The 23,614-nt window shown below is 42.6% G+C and overlaps 1 protein-coding gene across 4 annotated transcripts in view; it reads left to right on the top strand.

Annotated features, from left to right (window-relative positions):
* Positions 1–448: 448 nt before the first annotated feature.
* LOC118370728 (suppressor of tumorigenicity 7 protein homolog) overlaps positions 449–23,614 on the top strand; it is a 96,624-nt gene continuing 73,458 nt past the window's right edge. For 2 of the 4 annotated variants that reach the window (XM_052466269.1, XM_052466268.1), the window contains exon 1: positions 449–645. The gene's annotated coding sequence lies outside the window, so the exon portion shown is untranslated. Of the gene's footprint in view, positions 646–731; positions 946–23,614 lie in introns of those variants that run through there. The other 2 variants (XM_052466273.1, XM_052466274.1) reach the window with 2 other exon arrangements.

Here is a 23,614-nt window from a genome sequence, read left to right as displayed (position 1 = left end):
TGTGATGCTAAAAATGACAACAGATGAATTTATAGAGGCTCTAGGGCAAACATACAATGTAGGATATGACTACCTTTTTGAGTACAGTATTGAACATGAAACGGGGAATCCTCAAAGCAGCTGGATTCAAGATACACTACACCTGTAAGATAACTTGGCTGACTGGCACGTATTCCCCATATTGATGAGGGGGAGGAGCCCTGTATTTACTCTGAATGCAGTCTGATTTCATTTTCATTGCAAACGTGAAAGATTGTCAGGTAATCAGCCAGTGGTGTGCATAAAATATGCATTAACACTGTATGGTTTGTTGACTAATTTTAATACAATTTATCAAAGTGCAGTTATCAAATAAATCATGTTTTAATATTTTCAAAGTGTTGAACAATAGCTATACACATGATCATACAGTAAAAACAGGGCATGGTATTGTAGTCCCAGAAACACTGAGAATTGTACAGGTACTAGTACACAAAAAGTGATAGCCCAGAGTATCTTGGTTGAAGACGGGACAGGTTTAGTGTAGCAACTCAAGTCCACCATCGCCTGGTCTTGGACTTACTTCTGGACAGTCTGGTTCTATGTGATACTTATTTGGTTGACATTTTAAGAGTGCCATTGAGATACAGCGACAATCTGACCAAGGTGAGATTATTCTTGCATGACGTGCTATTTTAATGACTTTAAAGTTGTATGTAACGTTACTTGCGTGCTAATTTGCTAGCTAAACTAGCTAGTTTGTGTATGCTAGCAGACTGGCAGACACGTCTACAGTCTCGCTAGACCGACATGGCTATATCACAGATAGAACAGGGAGAAAATTAAATATATTTGGCTATATATGTACATTTCTTCTCTAGTTTGCTCGGCTAGTTAATTTTAGTAATTTAGTTAGAAAATACAACTGATAGTGTTTTATCTGGCTTTCAAATAACTAATTTCAAGGTAAGGCAATTCAACCTGTTAATTTTTTTGTGTATTGCCTGGGTGTGTGGACACTAACCACACTTTCAACGTCTCCATTATTGTGGTCCTAACTTTGCTAGCTAGTCAGCTAGTTTAGCTAACTAGCAAAGCCATGTTCCAAATGCAATGGTCTTTCTTTACTAAGTTAGCTAACTAGCTTCTACATGCATGGTGCCAGATTGTATGGCAATTCATTGTTGCTTTGTAATGATCCTAAACCCAGTTAGTAAAGCCACTAGTACAGGACTAAACAGAGGATAAGTAATATTTCATATTTGGAACAGTAACTGTGTATTTATAAAGTGTTTTTTAGCTAGCTGTTCTAAAGTAATAAAATAAGGGCATACAATTGAAAGATGTCTGAATGTGGGTAGCTGGCTCGTTATATGATTATGAAATGCTTAGTGTTTACTCACATATGTAACTGGTGACATGGCTAATGTATTTTTTTGGATGCCATTTATGATTTCAGTAAAGACTCAACAACCACTTGGTAGAAGGTCAGAAAAAGTCATTGTTGGTTTTAGTGATAGTCATCTTAGTCATGATTTCAATAGTTAATGTCAAAGTTGACTACCCTGCTTTAAAGGGACTAGGGCCGAGCTGAGAATGTGTTTTATTTTATTTTATTTTTTTTACCTTTATTTAACCAGGCAAGTCAGTTAAGAACACATTCTTATTTTCAATGACGGTGTTAAGGTATGGGTGGCAGCAGTGCCTCAATGCGTAGGCCAACTTGTATGCATTTCAACCCATCCAAAGCAATGTTAATGACCCAGTTGTCGAGTGACCTATTACATGAAAACAGATAAGATGTACAGTGTACTAGCACTCAGTACATTAGCCTATTTTCTTTTTCTTCCCTGTAAATCCAATACGTGGGCCAAACATTAGAAATGTCACATTATTAACATAAGCTATCTTGGATAGCAGTGGAGGCTGCTGATGGGAGGATGGCTCATAATAATGTCTGGAACAGAGCAAATGGAATGACATCAAACACACAGAAACCATGTGTTTGATACCATTCCACTCATTCCGCTCCAGCCATTACCATAAGCCCGTCCTCCCCAATTAAGATACCACCAACCTCCTGTGTTGGATAGAAGACATATGTAGGACTACCTGTCTTTTTGAGCTGTGGCTCAACAACATCCTCTCTTGTTCTTATATCACTCCTTTTTAGTTCCTCTTCCCCATCATATTATATATGGCAGGGGTATTCAACTCTTACCCTACAAGGTCCAGTACCTGTTTTTTTTCTTCTTCTACCTGATAATCAATTACACCCAGTGTCCCAGGTCTAAAAGATTGTTCGCCTCTAATCAGGTAATGAAAGAAAAGCAGTGGAACTGGCTTCGAGGTCCAGAGTTGAGTTTGAGAGATCTATGGTATTACTATTACATAACAGTTCTCAACGTTTTGAGTTCTCCTTTCCTCCCCTCAATATGCAAAACATGTCTCTGGGCATTTCCCTGGGAGCAAGATGTCAGTGATGGGTGGCAGTGGACCATAGAAGACTAGCGCAATTGAGTGGATATGAATATGCTTGACTCAACAATGCATGATGTGGTGTGAATGACTTGCTGTATAGAAACATCACTGTCCTCTTCAATGGGGCAATCTGCAGTTCCAACAATGGCAAAGGTCAACCCGCCACTGATTTGGTAAACAGCTGAGGGATGGGGCTGGAGATGACCATCCATGATATCCCATATGTGTGTATATATAAAAGTTGATTTACATTCAGAATATATCAGCCTGAAAATAAAAAGACCTGTTAAAACTATATAATTTGGATATCATGGATGGTCAGTCCTTGTATCTGACACCGAGACCACCAAGACACTCAATATGTGGTCTCGAGACCGGACCTGAGACGGGTCTCGAGTACTACAACACTGCAATCAGGGTTTAGTCCTGGACAGAGCACTATTACAGCAACCACTTTAGTTGTTAATGATCTTGCCAATTCTTTAGACATTCAAATGAATGTGTTGCTTTGTTTGTGGACCTGTCAAAAGCTTTTGATACTGTTGATCATGTTGTTTTATTGAATAACTTGTCCTCAATAGGCCTAAGCTCTGATGCTTGTTCTTGGTTTCATGATTATCTTAGTGACAGAACTCAGGCCATCGTGATGGATGGGGTTAAGTCTGAATGTCTTGAAGTCCACAAAGGTGTACCACGGGTAGGGCTGTTGCGGTGACTGTATTACCGCCACACCGGCTGTCACAAGTCATGAAGGCAGTCAAATTCCACGTGACCGTTTAGTCATGGTAATTAAGCTTCTCCAAGCTCTGATGCTGCTGATGGTCATTAGTAGCCTACCAAACTTGCTAACTGGTACTCAGCACTCTATTCTCCCTCTAATCCAGGCCTAGGTATTTTCATTATTAAACATGCAATGAACTACACGGAGGGAAAAGTTCACTGTGCATTCAGCACCACGGACAGAACTCTTGTTAAGGGGAATGCACAAAATCACGAAAGAGAGTTCAACATTACATTTTAAATGACTCAATCAGTGTGAGGAGTGAAGCCTCTGATGGACATTGACTAGAGCAGTAAAGTCTGGTATAGTTTCTGATGTTGCTATGCGCAGGATTACTGAGAGGTGAGAGTCATGTTAACCAACAGCATGTCATTTTCCAACACTTTGAATCCTCAAAATGATGAGAGAACTCACCGTTCAAAGCACGCAGCAGCGATGTATACTTCTCCTGCTGGTCATCTGATAGGGAGTGTCTGAAGGTGGGCGAGATTGTTGTCTTCTACTTGGCGACTCAGGAGGAGTATTTTTCCCTTGAAGACTTTGACAAGGCTGAACATCATTTTATACTTTACTTTGAAAAACTCATTTTTGCGCAATTTCTAGCTAGCTACTATTTGTAACTGTGACGTGTGTCAGTCTGTCAGTAAACTGTCTGTCCTCGTGCAGTTATTTACGCGTGCCTTCAAAATAAATGTCCCACAAGCGGTGGGAGTTAAATCATTACACAAGGTTGAGTATTCATTGGGCTTTTAATTTGAATATCAAATATGTTTTTCAAAACTTTACTATCGCAAATTCTTTGAGTATAATTCCGCGGGCCGTAGTGAATCAGCTCGCGGCCGAATACGGCACCTGGGCCGGCCTTTGCGCAGGCCTGCTCTAATTACTCTGACATTAATGCAAATGTATTTGAAAGTCTAATCAAAAACTTTACGAGAGCCCATGAGCTCATGTTGCTCAACATTTCGATAGGCTATGCAATTGTGCTGGAAAACAGATTGATGGCCTCTTAGAAAGAGGAAGATCATCTTTCTATAGGCTAGGAGTACTATATTTCTCAACTTTCCTAATATTAAGCACATTGCTTATATTTACAATGGGAGCGTAGCCTACCTGGCTGGCATGAAAATAAACCATGGGGAGAAGCGTCCCCTATTCGCTATTTAATTAAGTGCATAGTTGACATGTATTTTTTTCATGCTGCCCCTGTTTTGATACAGGTGTATGATAATGATCTATTAAAAAATGTCACAAATTGGCTGCTTTTCCTTCACTCTGCAGTCCAGCTCATCCCAAACCATCTCAATTGGACTGAGGTGATTGTCAGGTGATTGTGGAGGCCAGGTCATCTGATGCAGCACTCATCACTCTCCTTGGTCAAATAGCCCTTACACAGCCTGGAGTTGTGTTGAGTCATTGTCCTGTTGAAAAACAAATGACAGTCCCACTAAGTGCAAACCAGATGGGATGGCGTATTGCTGCAGAATGCTGTGGTAGCCAAGCTGGTTAAGTGTGCCTTGAATTCTAAATAAATCACAGACAGTGTCACCAGCAAAGCACTATCACACTTCCTCCATGCTTCACAGTGGGAACCACACATCCGTTCACCTACTCTGCGTCTCACAAAGGCACAGCGGTTGGAACCAAAAATCTCAAATTTGGACTCAACAGATCAAAGGACAGATTTCTACCAGTCAAATGTCCATTGCTTGTGTTTTTTTTTTCTTTTTTTCTTATTGTTGTCCTTTAGTAGTAGTTTCTTTGCAGCATTTCGACCATGAATGCCTGATTCACACAGTCTCCTCTGAACAGTTGATGTTGAGATTAGAGGTCGACCGATTAATCGGAATGGCCGACTAATTAGGGCCGATTTCAAGTTTTCATAACAATCGGAAATCTGTATTTTTGGGCGCCGATTTGCCAATTTTTATTTTTTATTATTATTTTTTGGTCATTTAAATGATTTATATATTTTTTGATTTTTTGATATACATTTATTTAACTAGGCAAGTCAGTTAAGAATACATTTTTATTTTCAATGACTGCCTGGGTTAACTGCCTTGTTCAGGGGCAGAACGACAGATTTTCACGTCAGCTTGGGGGATTCAATCTTGCAACCTTACAGTTAACTAGTCCAATGCAATAACGACCTGCCTGACCTCTCGTCGCACTCTGACTGCCTGTTACGCGAATGCAGTAAGCCAAGGTAAGTTGCTAGCTAGAATTAAACTTATAAAAAACAATCAATCATAATCACTAGTTAACTACACATGGTTGATATTACTAGATATTATCTAGCGTGTCCTGCGTTGCATATAATCTGACTGAGCATACAAGTATCTAAGTATCTGACTGAGTGGTGGTAGGCAGAAGCAGGTGCGTAAACATTCATTCAAACAGCACTTTAGTGCGTTTTGCCAGCAGCTCTTCGTTGTGCGTCAAGCATTGCGCTGTTTATGACTTCAAGCCAATCAACTCCCGAGATGAGGCTGGTGTAACTGAAGTGAAATGGCTAGCTAGTTAGCGCGCACTAATAGCGTTTCAAACTTCACTCGTTCTGAGCCTTGGAGTGGTTGTTCCCCTTGCTCTTCATGGTTAACGCTGCTTCAATGGTGGCTGGTGTCGTTGTGTTGCTGGTTCGAGCCCAGGGAGAAGCGAGGAGAGGGACGGAAGCTATACTGTTACACTGGCATTACTAAAGTGCATATAAGAAAATCCAATAGTCAAAGGTTAATGAAATACAAATGGTATAGAGGGAAATAGTCCTATAGTTCCTATAATAACTACAACCTAAATCTTCTTACCTGGGAATATTGAAGACTCATGTTAAAAGAAACCACCAGCTTTCATATGTTCTCATGTTCTGAGCAAGGAACTGAAACGTTAGCTTTCTTACATAGCACATATTGCACTTTTACTTTCTTCTCCAACACTTTGTTTTTGCATTATTTAAACCAAATTGAACATGTTTCATTATTTACTTGAGGCTAAATTGATTTTATTGATGTATTATATTAAGTTAAAATAAGTGTTCATTCAGTATTGTTGTAATTGTCATTATTACAAATATATATATATTTTTTAAATCGGCCGAGTAATCGGTTTCAACTTTTTTGGTCCTCCAATAATCGGTATCGGTGTTGAAAAATCATAATCGGTCGACATCTAGTTGAGATGTGTCTGTTAGTTGATCTCTGAAACATTTATTTGGGCTGCAATTTCTGAGGCTGGTAACTCTAATGAACATATCCTTTGCAGCAGAGGTAACTCTGGGTCTTTCTTTCCTGTGGCGGTCCTCAGGAGAGCCAATTTCATCATAGTGCTTGATGGTTTTTGCGACTGCACTTGAAGAAACTTTCAAAGTCTTGAAATGTTCTGGATTGACTGACCTTCATGTCTTAAAGTAATGATGGACTGTCGTTCCTCTTTGCTTATTTGAGCTGTTCTTGCCATATGGACTTGGTCTTTAACCAAATAGGACTATCTTCTGTATACCACCCCTACCTTGTCACAAATGATTGGCTCAAACGCATTAAGAAGGACATTCCACAAATGAACTTTTAACAAGGCACACCTGTTAATTGAAATGCATTCCAGGTGATTACCTCATGGAGCTGGTTGAGAGGATGCCAAGAGTGTGCATAGCTGTCTTTAAGGTGGCTACTTTGAAGAATCTCAAATCTCAAATATTTTTTTATTTAACACTTTTTTTGGTTACTACATGATTCCATATGTGTTATTTCATAGTTTTGCTATCTTCACTGTTATTCTACAATGTAGAAAATAGTCAAATAAAGAAAAACCTGTGAATGAGTAGGTGTGTCCAAACTTTTGACTGGTACTGTATGTATGTATTGCCACCAATGCTCCTTATAGGACTCAACACTGCATTCTATACTCTGTAAACTGGTCATCTCTGTATACCAGTTACAAGACCCACTGGATGATGCTTATTTATAAAACCCTCTTAGGCCTCACTCCCCCCTATCTGAGATATCTACTGCAGCCCTCATCCTCCACATACAACACCTGTTCTGCCAGTCACATTCTGTTAAAGGTCCCCAAAGCACACGCATCCCTGGGTCGCTCGTCCTTTCAGTTCGCTCCAGCAAGCGACTGGAACGAGCTGTAACAAACACTCAAACTGGACAGTTTTATCTCAATCTCTTCATTCAAAGACTCAATCATGGACACTCACTGACAATTATGGCTGCCTTGCGTGATGTATTGTTGTCTCTGCCTTCTTGTCCTTTGTGCTGTTGTCTCTGCCCAATAATGGACTAGAGGTCGACCGATTATGATTTTTTTTAAACGCCGATACCCATTATTGGAGGACCAAAAAAAGGCGCTGCCGATTAATCAGATGTTTTTTTAATATTATATATATATATATATATATATATATATTATATTTTATATATATATATATATAATATATTTATTATATATATATATATATAATATATTATATATATATAAATATATTATATATATATAAATATATATATTTTTATATATATATATATATATATATATATATAATAAATATATATATATATATATTTATTATTATATATATTATATATATAATATATTTATTATATATATAATATATAATTTTTATATATAAATTATATATTTTTTTATATATATATATATTTTATTTTATATATATATATATATTTTTTTTTTTTTTTTGGGGGATTTATTTATTTGTAATAATGACAATTACAACAATCCTGAGTGAACACTTATTTGAACTTAATATAATACATCAATAAAAATCAATTTAGCCTCAAATAAATAATGAAACATGTTCAATTTGGTTTAAATAATGCAAAAACAAAGTGTTGGAGAAGAAAGTAAAAGTGCAATATGTGCTCAGAACATGAGAACATATGAAAGCTGGTGGTTCCTTTTAACTTGACTCTTTAATATTCCCAGGTAAAAAGTTTTAGGTTGTAGTTATTATATGAATTATAGGACTATTTCTCTCTATACCATTTGTATTTCATTAACCTTGGATGTTCTTTAGTATTGCCAGTGTAACAGTATAGCTTCCGTCCCTCTCCTCGCTCCTACCTGGGCTCAAACCAGGAACACAATGACAACAGCCACCCTCGAAGCAGCGTTACCCATGCAGAGCAAGGGGAACAACCACTCCAAGTCTCAGAGCGAGTAACGTTTGAAATGCTATTAGCGCTTACCCCGCAAACTAGCTAGCCATTTCACATCGGTTACACCAGCCTCATCTCGGGAGTTGATAGGCTTGAAGTCATAAACCGCTGCTGGCAAACGCACGAAAGTGCTGTTTGAATGATTACTGGCCTGCTGCTGCTCAGTCAAACTGCTCTATCAAATCATAGACTTAATTATAACATAATAACACACAGAAATATGAGCCTTAGGTCATTAATATGGCCGAATCCGGAAACTATCATCTCGAAAACAAGACATTTGTTCTTTCAGTGAAATACGGAACCGTTCTGTATTTTATCTAATGGGTGACATCCATAAGTCTAAATATTCCTGTTACATTGTACAACCTTCAATGTTATGTCATAATTACTTAAAATGCTGGCAAGTTAGGCGGCCCAAACTGTTGCATATACACTGACTCTGCGTGCAATGAACGCAAGAGAAGAGACACAATTTCACCTGGTTAATATTGCCTGCTAACCTGGATTTCTTTTTAGCTAAATATGCAGGTTTAAAAATATATACTTATGTGTATTGATTTTAAGAAAGGCATTGATGTTTATGGTTACGTACACATTGGAGCAACGATACGCACCGCATCGATTATATGCAACGCAGGACACGCTAGATAAACAAGTTATATCATCAACCATGTTTAGTTAACTAATGATTATGATTGATTGTTTTTTATAAGATAAGTTTAATGCTAGCTAGCATCTTACCTTGGCTTACTGCATTCGCATAACAGGCCGTCTCCTCGTGGAGTGCAATGTAATCAGGTGGTTAGAGCGTTGGACTAGTTAACTGTAAGGTTGCAAGATTGACTCCCCCCAGCTGACAAGGTAAAAATCTGTCGTTCTGCCCCTGAACGAGGCAGTTAACCCACCGTTCCTAGGCCATCATTGAAAATAAGAATGTGTTCTTAACTGACTTGCCTAGTTAAATACAGATTAAATAAAGGTTGTAAAAAAAAATATTTAAAAAATGGCCAAATCGGTGTCCAAAAATACCGATTTCCGATTGTTAATTGTTAATTAATCGGCCATTCTGATTAATCGGTCGATTAATCGCTCAGTCAGATACTTGTATGCTTGTATTCTCAGTCAGATTATACGCAACGCATGACACGCTAGATAATATCTAGTAATATCATCAACCATGTGTAGTTAACTAGTGATTATGATTGATTGATTGATTTTTATAAGGAGTTTAATGCTAGCTAGCAATTTACCTTGGCTTACTGCATTCGCGTAACAGGCAGTCTCCTTGTGGAGTGCAACAAGAGGCAGGTCGTTATTGCGTTGGACTAGTTAAATGTAAGGTTGCAAGATTGGATCCCTTGAGCTGACAATGTGAAAATCTGTTGTTCTGCCTGTCCCTGAACGAGGCAGTTAACCCACCGTTCCTAGGCCGAAAATAAGAATGTGTTATTAACTGACTTGCCTAGTTAAATAAAGATTAAATAAAGCTCTAATTTTTTTATATTTTTTTATCTGTGTCCAAAAATACTGATTTCCGATTGTTATGAAAACTTGAAATCGGCCCTAATTAATCAGCCATTTCGATTAATCGGTCGACCTCTACTCCAGAGAGTTGAAAACAGCAGGTCTGGGACAGGTAGCATGTCCGGTGAACAGGTCAGGGTTCCACAGCCGCAGGCAGAACAATTGAAACTGGAGCAGCAGCACGGCCAGGTGGACTGGGGGACAGCAAGGAGTCATCATGCCAGCTCGTCCTGAGGCATGGTCCTAGGGCTCAGGTCCTCAGAGAGAAAGAGAGAATTAGAGAGAGCATACATAAATTCACACAGAACACTGGATAAGACAGGAGAAGTACTCCAGATATAACAGACTGACCCTAGCCCCCCGACACATAAACTACTGCAGCATAAATATTGGAGGCTGAGACAGGAGGGGTCAGGAGACACTGGCCCCATCCGATGATGCCCCCGGACACGGCCAAACAGGCAGGACATAACCTCACCCACTTTGCCAAAGCACAGCCCCCACACCACAGGTTCCTCAGACATTTCTCTAATTTGTGTGCTGTCTCAATTGTTATGTTTCCTTTCCACATCAACTTCTCCCTAATAACAACAGAACCTCAGATGACTTGGTGAACAAATTTCTGCGATGTAGTGGAAACTAGCAAGTCCTTTTACCTATGAGGGCAACCCTTTACACTTGTGGGAATTGCCGTATATAGATCGGGCTAATATGAAATGTATCTTACAGAATAAATATGAAAAATAAAATATGCATAAGCATGGTAGTAATTGAAAGGGAACAGTTTGGAAATTATGGGGATATTATTAGACCAAAGTTGAGGACACAAGTTCACGTGACACAAGAGTCCAAACATGAAACTGTTGATTTTATGTGCATTTTATATTTATTGTGCTTTTTGATGCATTTTGTGGAAAACAAGATCTGAAAATACTCTGGATACATTCAGTAACATGATAAGAATATTCCTGGAAAATGTGGGGTAGGTGCAACATAAGACAAAGAAATGACAAGGTTGAGGGAGAGAACTAACTGCTGTCTCCAAGTGGCCACACTGTTTCTCAGTAATTTCAATGCACCTTTATGACTAATAAAAGCATCTTCAACTATGAGGAGCTAGAGCAAGCACAATTGTAGTTGTTTTGAACACAACCCTGCATCCTTCCATCACACAATTACTGTTGTGGTTTACACAATCCAAAAACCGACCATTAAAAATCGCGATCTGGGTCAGGTGGGCATCATTTGAAAGCTTGCTCTATTGTCAACATGACTAGTTAAAGTTATAAAATGTTAACTTGCCGTGTTAGGCTTTCACAAGGCAATTCAGAGAAACAGATCTTAATTCTGGTGTGCATAGAGTCATGTGCATTCAGGTGCCTGTTCCGTGGTAAATTTTCTTCACAATAGACAAACGGGCTCATTCTGTTCAGAACAACACCGTCCGTGTATGACGCAATGTTGTAACTGTACAAACATAGTGATCATAAACGTTGACACTAGGCTACATGACATGAGTTTTATGATATGGAAATGTGAAGTACACATTTGAACTCGACAGGTGTTTTTGGCTTGCTTTTATGACATCAGTGGTATTTATTATAATCCTCAACGTATCATCTTTTCAAAATACTTTAAGTCCTCTTCAGTTACAGAATTTCCTTCACTCAGACAACAAAAAAATATGCAAAAGTTGTGAAGCGGAGAGCCTGAGGTCTGACGTCTGGTATATCTCTACTACTCTCACCACTTCTCCCTCTGTAATGGTATATCTCTACTACTCTCACCACTCCTCCCTCTGTACTGGTATATCTCTACTACTCTCACCACTCCTCCCTCTGTACTGGTATATCTCTACTACTCTCACCACTCCTCCCTCTGTACTGGTATATCTCTACTACTCTCACCACTCCTCCCTCTGTACTGGTATATCTCTACTACTCTCACCACTCCTCCCTCTGTACTGGTATATCTCTACTACTCTCACCACTCCTCCCTCTGTACTGGTATATCTCTACTACTCTCACCACTCCTCCCTCTGTACTGGTATATCTCTACTATTCTCACCACTCCTCCCTCTGTACTGTTATATCTCTACTACTCTCACCACTCCCCCCCCCTTGACCCAGCTTCCTCTACTTTCTGAACTGCCTCAACATATGACAACATCTACTCTACCCCTGGAAACCCCACCTGCCTCTCTTGCATGGTATATTGCTGATCCCCAGCTCCAAGGGCACCCCTACAATTAACACATTCCACAACTTTCCCCAATACTACACATTCCTTTGTCTCATGCCCTTCTGCACATTTGTCACACCTTGGACCCTACCGCCTACACACTGCTGCCACATGCCCATATGCTTAACACCTGTAGCGTCTTAATGTATTCGGCACATACGCTCGTACAGGATAACTTATATATCCTAACTTCACTTTGTCAGGCAAAGACTCAACTTCAAAACTCAAAAGAACAGACAATGACTCTTCTGTTTCCTCACTCACCATCTTGTCTGCGTCGCATCAAACGACGAGCATCACATACACCGGGAATCTTTGCCCTTAGCTGTTCAACATTTACAGTAGCTGGGAAAATTGTGCAAGTTCTCCCACTTAAAAATATGAGAGAGGCCTGTAATTTTCATCATAGGTACACTTCAACTATGACAGACAAAATGAGAAAAAAAAAATCCAGAAAATCACATTGTAGGATTTTAAATTTATTTATTTGGTGGTGGAAAATAAGTATTTGGTGAATAACAAAAGTTTATCTCAATACTTTGTTATATACCCTTTGTTGGCAATGACAGAGGTCAAACGTTTTCTGTAAGTCTTCACAAGGTTTTCACACACTGTTGCTGGTATTTTGGCCCATTCCTCCATGCAGATCTACTCTAGAGCAGTGATGTTTTGGGGCTGTTGCTGGGCAACACGGACTTTCAACTCCCTCCAAAGATTTTCTATGAGGTTGAGATCTGGAGACTGGCTAGGCCACTCCAGGACCTTGAAAGGCTTCTTACAAAGCCACTCCTTCGTTGCCCGGGCGGTGTGTTTGGGATCATTGTCATGCTGAAAGACCCAGCCACGTTTCATCTTCAATGCCCTTGCTGATGGAAGGAGGTTTTCACTCAAAATCTCACGATACATGGCCCCATTCATTCTTTCCTTTACACGGATCAGTCGACCTGGTCCCTTTGCAGAAAAACATCCCCGAAGCATGATGTTTCCACCCCCATGCTTCACAGTAGGTATGGTGTTCTTTGGATGCAACTCAGCATTCTTTGTCCTCCAAACACGACGAGTTGGGTTTTTACCAAAAAGTTATATTTTGGTTTCGAAATGACGTAAGTCTAGTACGAGAATACCGACAACCGCGGAAGCATATATTCTATGTAACGACCATCTGTACGCCTGACGGATCCATTACAACAGACACTATCCAGAGCCGCTGAGAAAGCGACAACTACGAAAGACTATGTGATTTCTGGGGAAGTTAACCAGAGACTCTATGATGAACTGACTCTCCAGCAGACAGACCGGCGATTCCAACAGAGAAGACTACAACGACATACGGGCATAAATATATACATTGCAATTATGTTCAAATGAGTGGCCGTTCATGTGCAAAGGATTAGCATTTCAATGAATATAATTCTCAACTCTGTTTAGTGAATCCATTTAGCCTTTCCCGCTTTTTATCTGTCCCCACCCCCTTTCCATTGTCTACCAATACGTCATTACGGGCCTTATGAATACATTGTGTTAGTAAGCCAATAACTATATTGTTTGTTTATTTCTGTGATTTGTTTAGTTATTTATTTACTAAGCCAATTTGTGTATCGCTGATTCATTATGGAAACTAGGGTTCATGCAGATATCCAAGGGTTTGCGACGTTCAGTAATGACAACTGATGAGGTAATAATACACTGACACAAGACTGTTCTCGATAAGATATGAAAATATTTGGAGAGTCGATTCGGGAAATAGACTCTTAACATTTTCCCATGGTGCCCTGACTTCCTAGTTAAAGTTTACATGATTAATTTAATCGCGTAATAATAAATACACAGTTATTTTGTCATTCTGTCTTCACATTTAATGATAGTCAGACACGACAGTGCTTAGGATCATTGTCCTATTTTGAAGGTGAACCTTCGCCCCAGTCTGAGGTCCCGAGCGCTCTGGACTAGGTTTTCATCAAGGATCTCTGTGCTTTGCTCCGTTCATCTTTCCCTCGATCCTGACTAGTCTCCCAGTCCCTGCCGCTGAAAAACATCCCCTTAGCATAATGCTGCCACCACACCACCATGCTTCACCGTAGAGAGGGTGCCATGTTTCCTCCCGAACTAGCGCTTGGCATTCAGTCCAAAGAGTTCAATCTTGGTTTCATCAGACCAGAGAATCTTGTTTCTTATGGTCTGAGAGTCCTTTAGGTGCCTTTTGGCAAACTCCAAGTGGGCTGTCATGTGCCTTTTACTGAGGAGTGACTTCTGTTTGGCCACTCTACCATAAAGGCCTGATTTGGTGGAGTGCCGCAGAGATGGTTGGCCTTCTGGAAGGTTCTCCCATCTCCACAGAGGAACTCTGGAGCTCTGTCAGAGTGACCATCGGGTTCTTGGTCACCTCCCTGACCAAGGCCCTTCTCCCCTGATTGCTCAGTTTGGATTGGCAGCCAGCTCTAGGAAGAGTCTTGGTGGTTCCAAACTTCTTCTGTTTAAGAATGATGGATGCCACTGTGTTCTTGGGGACCTTCAATGCTGCAGACATGTTTTGGTACCCTTCCCCAGATCTGTGCCTCGACACAATCCTATCTTGGAGCTCTACGGACAATTCCTTCGACCTCATTGGCCTGGAATTTGCTCTGACATTCACTGTCAACTGTGGGACCTTTATATACAGTGGGGCAAAAAAGTATTTAGTCAGCCACCAATTGTGCAAGTTCTCCCACTTAAAAAGAATAGAGAGGCCTGTAATTTTCATCATAGGTTTAACTTCAACTATGACAGACAAAATGAGCAAAAAAAAATCCAGAAAATCATATTGTCTGATTTTTTTAAAGAGGCAATAAATAGGCCATAGTGGTGAAATTATTACAGTATGACAAATTAAACACTGGGGTAACAGATGTGCAGAAGATGAGTGTGCAAGTAGCGGTACTGGTGTGCAAAGGAGCAAAATAAATAAATAACAATATGGTGATGAGGTAGTTGGATGGGCTATTTACAGATTGGCTATGTGCAGTGATTTCTGAGCTGCTCTGACAGCTGGTGCTTAAAGCTAGTGAGGGAGATATGGGTCTCCAGCTTCAGTGATTTTTGCAGTTCGTTCCAGTCATTGGCAGCAGAGAACTCAAATCAAATGTATTTATTTATATAGCCCTTCGTACATCAGCTGATATCTCAAAGTGCTGTACAGAAACCCAGCCTAAAACCCCAAACAGCAAGCAATGCAGGTGTAGAAGCACGGTGGCTAGGAAAAACTCCCTAGAAAGGCCAAAACCTAGGAAGAAACCTAGAGAGGAACCAGGCTATGTGGGGTGGCCAGTCCTCTTCTGGCTGTGCCGGGTGGAGATTATAACAGAACATGGCCAAGATGTTCAAAGGTTCATAAATGACCAGCATGGTCGAATAATAGTAAGGCAGAACAGTTGAAACTGGAGCAGCAGCATGGCCAGGTGGACTGGGGACAGCAAGGAGTCATCATGTCAGGTAGTCCTGGGGCATGGTCCTAGGGCTCAGGTCCTCCGAGAGAGCGAAAGAAAGAAGGAGAGAATTAGAGAACGCACACTTAGATTCACACAGGACACCGAATAGGACAGGAGAAGTACTCCATATATAACAAACTGACCCTAGCCCCCCGACACAAACTACTGCAGCATAAATACTGGAGGCTGAGACAGGAGGGGTCAGGAGACACTGTGGCCCCATCCGAGGACACCCCCGGACAGGGCCAAACAGGAAGGATAGAACCCCACCCACTTTGCCAAAGCACAGCCCCCACACCACTAGAGGGATATCTTCAACCACCAACTTACCATCCTGAGACAAGGCTGAGTATAGCCCACAAAGATCTCCGCCACAGCACAACCCAAGGGGGGGACGCCAACCCAGACAGGATGACCACAACAGTGAATCAACCCACTCAGGTGACGCACCCCCTGCAGGGACGGAATGAGAGAGCCCCAGTAAGCCAGTGACTCAGCCCCTGTAATAGGGTTAGAGGCAGAGAATCCCAGTGGAAAGAGTGGAACCGGCCAGGCAGAGACAGCAAGGGCGGTTCGTTGCTCCAGAGCCTTTCCGTTCACCTTCCCACTCCTGGGTCAGACTACACTCAATCATATGACCCACTGAAGAGATGAGTCTTCAGTAAAGACTTAACCTCATAGTCCGCCCCATCCCGCATGCGGTCGCGTTACTACAGCCTCAAGCTCATTACCATAACGCAACGTTAGCGATTTCTAAAAATCGCAAATGAAATGAAATAAATATGCCTGCTCTCAAGCTTATCCTTTTCTTAACAATCCTGTCGTCTCAGATTTTCAAAATATGCGTTAGAACCAGAGAAAATCAATAATTTGTGTAAGAGTGGTGATAGCTAGCTTAGCATTTGGTGTTAGCATTTAGCACGCAACATATTCACAAAAACCAGCAAAGGGATCAAATAAAATAATTTACCTTTGAAGAACTTCAGATGTTTCAATGAGGAGACTCTCAGTTACATAGCAGATGTTCAGTTTTTCCTGAAAGATTCTTGTGTAGGACACAACGTTCCGTTTTGTTACTATGCATTTGGCTACCGAAACTAACCGAAAATTCAGTCACCTACACGTTGAACTTTTTTCCGAATTAACTCCATAATATCGACTGAAACATGGAAAACGTTGTTTGAATCAATCCTCAAGGTGTTTTGTCATATATCTCTTCATTGAAATGCCGTCCCTGGAAGCCTGCATTCTTCTCTGATTCGGATGGAAAAATACTGGTAGCTGACTTTTGCGCACCAATTTCCACGCAGACACCGTGCGGGACACTTGGCAATTGTAGTCTCTTATGGTCAATCTTCCACTGATATGCCTACAAATACGTCACAATGCTGCAGACACCTTGGGGAAACAAGAGAAAGTGTCCGTTCATTCCTGTCGCATTCACAGCCATATAAGGCGATCATGGAAAACGTAGCCTCAGAAATCCTGTTCATTTCCTGGTCGTTCAAACATCTTGGTTTTGCCTGAAGCATTTGTTCTGGGGCACTCACAGTGAAAATCTTTGCAGTTCTGGAAACGTAAGAGTGTCTTCTTTCCAAAACTATCAATTCCAAGCATAGTCGAGCATCTTTTCGTGACAAAATATTGCGCTTAAAACGGGCACGTCTTTTTATCCAAAAATGAAATACTGCCCCTATAGGACTAACAGGTTAAAGGTTGAGACCGAGTTTGCGTCTCTGACATGGGTAGGCAGACCGTTCCATAAAAATGGAGCTCTATAGGAGAAAGCCCTGCCTCCAGCTGTTTGCTTAGAAATTCTAGGGACAATTAGGAGGCCTGCGTCTTGTGACCGTAGCGTACGTGTAGGTATGTACGGCAGGACCAAATCAGAGAGATAGGTAGGAGCAAGCCCATGTAATGCTTTGTAGGTTAGCAGTAAAACCTTGAAATCAGCCCTTGCTTTGACAGGAAGCCAGTGTAGAGAGGCTAGCACTGGAGTAATATGATCACATTTTTTTGGTTCTAGTCAGGATTCTAGCAGCCGTATTTAGCACTAACTGAAGTTTATTTAGTGCTTTATCCGGGTAGCCGGAAAGTAGAGCATTGCAGTAGTCTAACCTAGAAGTGACAAAAGCATGGATACATTTTTCTGCATCATTTTTGGACAGAAAGTTTCTGATTTTTGCAATATTACGTAGATGGAAAAAAGCTGTCCTCGAAATGGTCTTGATATGTTCTTCAAAAGAGAGATCAGAACTGGAAGGAAAGGCGGCCGAAGGAGGAATTGACTTTGGGGGTGACTAGTGAAATATACCTGCTGGAACGCGTGCTGCTATGGTGACCAGTGAGCTAATAATATAATATAATAATATATGCAATTTAGCAGACGCTTTTATCCAAAGCGACTTACAGTCATGTGTGCATACATTCTACGTATGGGTGGTCCCGGGGATCGAACCCACTACCCTGGCGTTACAAGCGCCATGCTCTACCAACTGAGCTAGATAAGGCAGGGCTTTACTTAGCAAAGACTTATAGATGACCTGGAGCCAGTGGGTTTGGTGACGGATATGAAGCGAGGGCCAGCCAACGAGAGCATACAGGTCGCAGTGGTGGGTAGTATATGGGCTTTTGGTGACAAAACGGTTGGCACTGTGATAGCCTCCAACACTCAACTCAGCAAATTGGATGCAGTCTATTTTGTAAATGACATCGCCAAAGTCAAGGATCGGTAGGATAGTCCGTTTTACTAAGGTATGTTTGGCAGCATAAGTGAAGGATGCTTTGTTGCGAAATAGGAAGCCGATTTCTAGATTTAATTTTGGATTGGAGATGCTTAATGTGAGTCTGGAAGGAGAGTTTACAGTCTAACCAGACACCTAGGTATTTGTAGTTGTCCACATATTCTAAGTCACAACTGGCCAGAGTAGTGATGCTGGACGGGTGGGTAGGTGTGGGCAGTGATCGGTTGAAGAACATGCATTTAGTTTTGCTTGCATTTAAGGGCAGTTGGAGGGCATGGAAGGAGAGTTGTATGGCATTGAAGCTCATCTGGAGGTTGGTTAACACAGTGTCCAAAGAAGGGCCAGATGTATACAGAATGGTGTTGTCTGCGTAGAGGTGGATCAGAGAATAAGCAGCAGCAACTGCGACATCATTGATGTATACAGAGAAGATCGGGTCGGGTCGGCCCGAGGATTGAACCCTGTGGCACCCACATAGAGACTGCCAGAGGTCCGGACAACAGGCCCTCCGATTTGACACACTGAACTACCTCCGATACATCAGCCTCATTCACTTCCATTTCTCCTCCTGTCTTCAGCTCCCTCTGCTTCCACTTTCTACTGTTCTTATTTGACAAACCATCTCCCTTTTCCCACCATTTTTATCCAACTCAAGTTCACCCTCTTCTCCCTCCATTTTCACCTCGATTCCTCCTCCGTCTCCTTATGATAATACTGCCTCTCCTTCCCTGACACGCATCTTGTACTTGCTTTCTCTAGAGACTCCATTTACCCCAGTCGGTCGACATGATCTGCCCTGGTCCTTCTCACTCGGGCGTCATTAGCAAATGACGTGTACAGTGGTGGATCCCAATATAAACGTATAAAGTGCTCAAAATTAAGTTGTGCAAAACATTTTATAGATCAAAAGATAAGTAGCATATTGTTTTTAAATGTGTGCATTTTCACCTCCGACAATACAACAGCTGATTCAAAGGGGGTGTGGCACATATCAAAACTCTGTGGTAGGATACACTTGTGCTGCCTTACCAAAAGTAGACTATCTAGGATGGGAGGACTGTCTTCCGTTTGCCTTCACACTCCTCGACCACTTTATCGGTTTCAGGGTCACCCAGGAGGGAGGACCAACATTTTCCCAAACGAGAGAACCCCAGGGCCTCCGAGTGGAAGAGGTCTGCTAAATACCTGCGACTAGTCAGATAAGACTTTAAACCACTAACACTGAGAAGCCTTCCCTTCGGAAGAAAAGAAGCTGCCATTTTCCCTGTGGCCACTAGGTGTCAGTAGCATCAGATCCTCAGTAGCACTGACTCAGTTATCTGAACGCTGCATTTGAATGGTGACCCCATGTAGGTAATCAAAGCATTGCTGACCTTCCTTTGTGGGCGCCTCGTTCTTCTAATCGAGCCTGAAAGGAAAACAAAAGCAAGAAAAAATAAATGCTGTCATACGTTGTTGTCTAGTCTGCATACTGGATGGGAAACATCCAATTATGTCACACACACACAGGCACGCTAACATTTGCACTCATTCAAGCGCTTATGAATAGAGACTTGTCTACTCGTATCTAACCTACACAACACATTGTTCCTTTCTATAGGGTACCTAGGCCTATTAGTTATTGTCCAACTGCTCTAAATGCTTTGTTCGCCTCGTGTAAAATGAAAGTGAATGCTCAAGTAAAGTAAGACACTTACTAATGAAGCTTACATTTAAATAAATAAATAAAGGGCACTTGTTTTGCACAATTGAACATCCACGGCAAGTGAAGTGGGAATCTTTGTTCTTCAATAATACAGTTCAATTGACCACTTTCTTTGCACATTTTTCATCCTCTCTGGCTTCTCCTATGTAGCTGCTTCTAGAAAGTTCAGCCCATAGAATTATGGGGGCAGCAGGGTAGCCTAGTGGTTGGAGCATTGGACTAGTAACCGGAAGGTTGCAAGTTCAAATCCCCGAGCTGACAAGGTACTAATTTGTCGTTCTGCCCCTGAACAGGCAGTTAACCCATTGTTCCTAGGCTGTCATTGAAAATAAGAATTTGTTCTTAACTGACTTGCCTGGTTAAATAGAGGTAAAATAAATGGATTTTCTTTATCCCGCTCCTTCTTTCTCTTGTTCTTTCTCTCTCGCTCAAGGATGGCCACACTCCTCTCACACTTATTTTCAGTTGCCTAGCAACCCAGAGGAGAGGCCTTGCTTACTTGGGTGGTACTTGTTCCCATTCGGGCGGGGGTAGGGTAGGGGGGGGGTGTAGATGAGATGGGGGGCATTGTTTTGAGTTAAGTCCCTCCATGAATGTCATTATTATGTATGATTGGTTCCTCTGCTAGAACGATTCTGCGAAAGAGGAGAGCAAAATTCAGAAATAGCCCATTTGAGTACTGCGAAGTACAGTTGATGCCTTGCTGCCATTATAACTAGGCCCTCATCCACCTCACCTGACCCTTGTGGTCAGCATGACAACCGGCCGGCGTCGTGGTGTGTGGCAATTGGCCATTTTCGAAAAATGATCTCCTGTTCTTAACCGATGAGGATTGAAGAGTTGTAAGGGGTCTACTCTTCCGAAAACAACAACAACTTGTCTCATAACTCTTCAGTTGAGCCATAGAAAGAACAAGGCCTCAGCACTTTCACTTCCGCTGAATGCTTTTGTGTCTAATGGTTTCGTCTTGAATCAGGTCTTTCTGGACTGGCCTGTTCTTCCTCTAGATTCACCTTGCTGAACATTGACTGCATTTGTCTCCTAGCACAGGCTTTGGATCAGTTAAGTACTTTAGATGATGATAGTTATGGTTCAATATTGTTTACCCTAGCACTGATTAGGATCCCACTCCTAGATAAACTGATCCTAGATCAGATTGTTGGTTGTTCTAGTCAGATGAGCTATGGGGGAAAAGCTGACATTATAGCAGATGTAGATGCCCGTGATTACAGCTGGGAATTGTTTCTATCAGAGCTGATCCTGTGCAGTCTTCTGCCCTCTTCTGCCCTATTCCTCCTCTCTCCTCCTCTCCCCCGGCGCAGTGTTTCAGACCCCAGGAGATGTCTTTAGTAGATGGGGAGGGATGGAAAAGGAAGGAGAGGGGCGTGGCTGGGTAGAGGGTGGGGGTGGGTGGTGCTGCCTCCGCCTGAAGGACAAAGAAATTGGGTTTTGGCGAGGGAAGAGAGGGAGCCACCATGTGTGAGGGACAAAGGAGACAAGGCCAAAACTCTTCTTTCTCTCCCCTCTCTTGTTCTCCCTTTATCTCTCTCACTGAGCTAGGCCTAATCCTAATGCTGCAAGCTCACTCCAGTCCTATATTCAAATGACAGTTAGGGCTGTCTGTCTGGCATGACAGCAAGTAGGCATGTTACATGTAGACCCACTACTAACACACACACACAACATGAACACCCTTGACTATTACATAAATACCCAGTATAGCCCCCTAAATACACACATACTCATTGTCTCATTCACACAATGTTATTATAGTTTTGTTTTTATTTATATGCGTTTTAAGATGTTTTTTTTTAGTTTCAGTTAGTTTTCAGATCCATTTAGTTAAAGCTTTATAAAACCATTCCTATTTTGTTTTTATATTATTTAGTGTTAGGGTGGGCCTGCTGAAGGTGGGCCTGGTGAGTTTGCAGACGTCGGCTGAGGAAGACAGGACTTTTGGTCACTTTTGGTCACTCTGAGGACTCTGTTTACCTCGGCTCCCGTGCTGGCCCATCCGGATCCCTCTTTGGCGTTCATAGTGGAGGTAGATGCGTCCGAGGCTGGGATAGGAGCCGTGCTCTCTCAGATCTCGGGTACACCACCGAAGCTCCGCCCCTGTACCTTCTTCTCGAAGAAGCTCAGCCCGGTGGAGCGTAACTATGATTTTGGGCACCGGGAGCTGTTGGCTTTCGTAAAGGCTCTGAAGGCGTGGAGACTGGCTTGAGGGGGCTAAACACCCTTTTCTCATCTGGACTGACCACCGCAATCTGGAGTACATCCGGGCAGCGAGGAGACTGAACCCTCGCCAGGCAAGGTGGGCCATGTTTTTCACCCGTTTTGTGTTCACCCTTTCCTACAGACCAGGCTCCCAGAACGTGAAGGCAGACGCATTGTCCCGGCTGAATGACACAGAGCGGCCCATGGATCCCACTCCCATACTCCCAGCCTAGTGTGGGAGCTGGATGCAGACATTGAGCAGGCGTTACGTGCAGAGCCTGCCTCCGTTCAGTGTCCCGCTGGGCGTCTGTACGTCCCGTCTGCTATTCGTGACCGGTTGATCTATTGGGCCCACACGTCACCCTCCTCTGGTCATCCTGGGATCGGACGGACAGTGTGCTGTTTGAGCGGGAGGTACTGGTGGCCTACCTTGGCTAAGGACGTGAGGGTTTATGTGCGCCCAGTGTAAGGCTCCTAGGCATCTGGCCAGACGGAAGTTACACCCCAAACCCGTTCCACAACGGCCTTATTCGCACCTGTTGGTAGATTTTCTTACCGATCTCCCCCCTCACAGGGTAACACCACAATCCTGGTCGTTGTGGATCGATTCTCTAAGTCCTGTTGTCTCCTCCCTCTGCCCGGTCTCCCTACAGTCTGCGGAGGCCTTGTTTACGCACGTCTTCCGGCACTACAGGTTGCCTGAGAATATAGTGTCTGCTTGAGGTCCCCAGTTCACGTCTAGGGTCTGGAAGGCGTTCATGGAACGTCTGGGGTTCTCGATTAGCCTTACTTTGGGGTTTCACCCCGAGAGTAATGGGCAGGTGGAGAGAGTAAACCAGGATGTGGGCAGGTTTCTGCGGTCTTATTGCCAGGACCGGCCGGGGGAGTGGGCGGCATTCGTGCCCTGGGCTGAGATGGCACAGAACTCGCTTCGCCACTCCTCCACTAACCTCTCTCCCTTCCAGTGCATACTGGGGTACCAGCTGGTTCTGGCTCCTTGGAATCAGAGTCAGACCGAGGCTCCTGCGGTGGACGACTGGTTCAGGCGCACGGAGCAGACATGGGAAGTTGCCCCTGTCCACCTTCAGCGAGCCGTGCTGCGCCAAAAAAAAAGAACACAGAACGTCACCGCAGTGAGGCCCTGGTGCTCGCAACGGGGGACCGGGTCTGGCTCTCTACCCGAAACCTGCCCCTCCGCCTGCCCTGCCAGAAGCTGGGTCAGCGGTATGTGGGGCCATTTACGGTATGTGGGGTACGGTCACGACTTCCGCCGAAGTTGGTTCCTCTCCTTGTTCGGC

This window comes from Oncorhynchus keta, chromosome 17, assembly GCF_023373465.1.
Source record: "Oncorhynchus keta strain PuntledgeMale-10-30-2019 chromosome 17, Oket_V2, whole genome shotgun sequence".
Classification (NCBI taxonomy): domain Eukaryota; kingdom Metazoa; phylum Chordata; class Actinopteri; order Salmoniformes; family Salmonidae; genus Oncorhynchus; species Oncorhynchus keta.
Note: the sequence above shows the minus strand (reverse complement) of the source record. Positions and strands in the feature narration are given on the sequence as shown.